General features: G+C 40.3%; 1 pseudogene; it reads left to right on the top strand.

Annotated features, from left to right (window-relative positions):
- Window positions 1-286: 286 nt before the first annotated feature.
- LOC114709030 lies at window positions 287-1,406 on the top strand (annotated as a pseudogene).
- The last annotated feature ends 1,970 nt before the right edge of the window (window positions 1,407-3,376 follow it).

The raw sequence follows: 3,376 nt of genomic DNA, 5'->3' as shown, positions 1-3,376 counted from the left end.
TATATTGATTATAACTGTATGGCCATGGCTCAAGCTTTTTGCTAGCTAGCTCTTATCTCTTAAATTAGCCCATAACTATTAGTCTATGGGCCACCACATGTTCTGTGGCTTTACCTGCATCCCATTATATGTTGCTACTTGGTCGGCTCAGGCGGCCTTTCCCACCTTCTTCCTGTTTTTCTGTTTGGATTTTCTGCCTGCCTCTAAGCTACCTTGCCATAAGCCAAATGGCTTTATTTATCATCCAATCAGAGCAACATGTAACCTGCTTCTGGAAGCTGGGTGGCTGACCATGGCGCTGGTGGCAGAGCAGTGGCTGCTGGTGAAGATGGTACAGGTGCTGTATAAGGCTCCAGCATACCATCTTATTCTGGAATAAATTCTAATACTTTGGATAATCAGACTGGTTTTCTCTAAAACTTACAAGTCGCAAGAGAAGTCTGATCTTACAACCAAGGGAAAGGAAGAACTGATTGAAGGGTGGCAGCCAGAACCTCTCATCCCATCTGTCCCGAAAAACCATCCTGCTTTCAATTACAACATCGTTCTGGCCCTCCAACCCACAATAGCGTGGTGAACGGGAAGGAATGTGTAAACTTTGCCTCCTTTAATTTTCTTGGGTTGCTGGCTAATTCTTGGGTTAAGGCCACAGCTTTAGCATCTTTAAAGAAATACAGCGAGGGTACCTGTGGACCTTGAGTATTTTGTGGAACATTTGATGTCCATCTGGATTTGGGAGAGCAGTTGGCAAAATTTATGAGGACTGAAGAAGCCATCATTTACTCGTATGGATTTTCCACATAGTCAGTGTGATTCCTGCATACTCTAAAAGAGGGGACATTTTTTTTGCGGACAGTGCAGCCTGCTTTGCTATCCAGAAAGGATTACAGGCATCATGCAGTAACATTAAGTTACTTAAGCATAATGATGAAGCTGACCTGGAGCAAGTGCCAAAAGAACAAGAGATTGGAGATCAAAAGAATCCTCTAAAGGCTCATGTGACTCGACATTTTATCATCATGGAGGGATTGTATATGAACACTGGAAACGTCTGTCCTCTTCCAGAACTGGTTAAGTTAAAATATAAATACAAAAACAAGACTCTTTCTGGAGGAAAGCCTTTCATTTGGAGTCCTTGGGGAGCATGGTAAAGGAGTCACTGAGCACTATGTGATTAGCAATGAGGACATGGACCTAATCAGTGCTAACATGGAGAACGCTCTAGCATCTATCAGGGCTTCTGCTGCAGCAGGTCTTTCGCGGTTGACCATCAGTGGCTGTCTGGCCAAGGATACTGTTTTTCAGATTCATTACCTCCCCTGTTAGTTGCTGCTGCCATCAAGGCCCTCAACATCACAGAGGAGAATCCAGGCATTTTTGCAGTTTTAAAGGAAAAATGCCAATAGCAACCCAACCATAGAGACCTGGAGGTCTGTACAGACAGACAGACAGACAGTGACAGAGCTGTGTAGGAAGAGGAAGTGAGGTATCTGGCCTAAGAGCCAATGAGAGGCATTCAGTTTTTGTATTGTTCAGGAAAAGAAAAGTAAATAGGGCACACTTTCATGTTATAGTGTAGCATGAATCTTCAAAGTTCTTATTAATAAAATCAAACCCGGGGCCAGTTATTGGGGTGAATACTGGAAGGTCAGAGAGACAAAACAAGCCACAGCTATCTCACCTGACTAGTTCCTCAGCTGGTCCTGTTTCCTCAGACTGGAAGCCTCTGAGTCTTCATCCAGAATGAATCCCAGCTGAATTGTGCTGCTTCAAAGCCTGAAAGCTTAAACAGCCGAATGCTTAACCAGCCACATGCTTTACCAGCCAAATGCTTCTAGTTTCTGGTCCTCACACCTTATATACCTTTCTGCTTTCTACCATCACTCTCTGGGATTAAAGGCTGGCTTTCTGGGATTAATGGCGTGAGTCACCATGCCGGGCTGTTTCCATTGTGGCCTTGAACTCACAGAGATCCCCCATGGATTTCTGCTTCTGGAATGCTAGGATTAAAGGCGTGTGCTATCACTGCCTAACTAGTGGCTTTTCTGTTCTCTGACCCCAGATTAGTTTATTAAGGTACACAATATTTTGGGGAACACAATACCACACATTTCCTCTCTTTTTGTCTAAAATTAAAGAAAGCTTATAACTAATACAAGAAAAACTATCCAATAAGTATATACAATATATACAGCCAAAAATTACATTAATTATATCTAGTCCATTAACATTTGACAGATTCAGATAAAAACTCCATTATATATATTAACAATGTCTAGTCCAGTAACATTATAGTTTCACTCATATGAGCTTAGGTAAATCCTTTAACTCTATGTATGTAAATATTTTCTTACAGAATAGTCAGCTTACTAATGCTTGTGTTTCTAGTGGCATAAGTATTGAGTGTGTGTTAAATATTAATACACTTCACTATTTAGTGCCTGGTACACATGAAGAGCTAAAGAAATGTTAGGAAGCCATGCCTGGAAAAAGCATCTGACACATGGTAGAATAGAAGAAATTGCAAACAGTATATATATATATATATATATATATATATATATATATATATATTATATATATATATATATATTCAATAATAGTTTCTTTTTATAAAATAAGATTTACCCATTTTGTAGGATAAAAGACTGAGGCATACTGTCTGGGAATACTCCAATTCCACAAACACCTGGGACCATAACCCAGGCACTTAAAAATTTCAAAACAAGGTATCATTCCTTCTGAAGCATTCCAGGAATCAGGCTGACCCTCTGGTTTCTCAATAAACATGTTCTTTCCATTAAAGCCTTTCGACGCAAATCTCAGGCCCTGCATTGAAAAGCGAAGTTACTGCCCTAAACTGACAGTTTGGAATTCACTCCACTTGCTCAAGTTCTTGAGTTTCATATATATGTATGCATGTATGTATGTATATGGAAGTTAAATATATCTTCTGAAGGTGATTTATGAGGACTTTTTGACAGGGTTCAGAAGGATTGCTCAGAATACACTTGTGGACTGTATGCCATAATCTAAACACTGGAAGGAGTATTTGAGAGAACAATTCCCCAAGTAGCCCCATCACAGAAATCACAGTACCCTAAACTTGAAACATTTGCCCTTCCTCCAAACTCATCTTGCCTTTGAATTGAAATGGACTATAGTTATTATACATTTGTGGTTTATCTGGTTCATATTAAGTAACTAAAGGGAAATGAGTACATTTATGGCTTCAGTGGGAGAGAAGCACAATGTCAGCCTCCCAGGCTCAGTGAGGTAGCTCTTCCCAAGGAGAGACTTATGTGGATTATTTCCTTTTCTCAACTGGGAGACAGTGGCAGGAGTCAATGGCTAAGGAGAGTAAAAGTGAACTTAG

The sequence above is a fragment of the Peromyscus leucopus genome, chromosome 2, assembly GCF_004664715.2.
Source record: "Peromyscus leucopus breed LL Stock chromosome 2, UCI_PerLeu_2.1, whole genome shotgun sequence".
Classification (NCBI taxonomy): domain Eukaryota; kingdom Metazoa; phylum Chordata; class Mammalia; order Rodentia; family Cricetidae; genus Peromyscus; species Peromyscus leucopus.
Note: the sequence above shows the minus strand (reverse complement) of the source record. Positions and strands in the feature narration are given on the sequence as shown.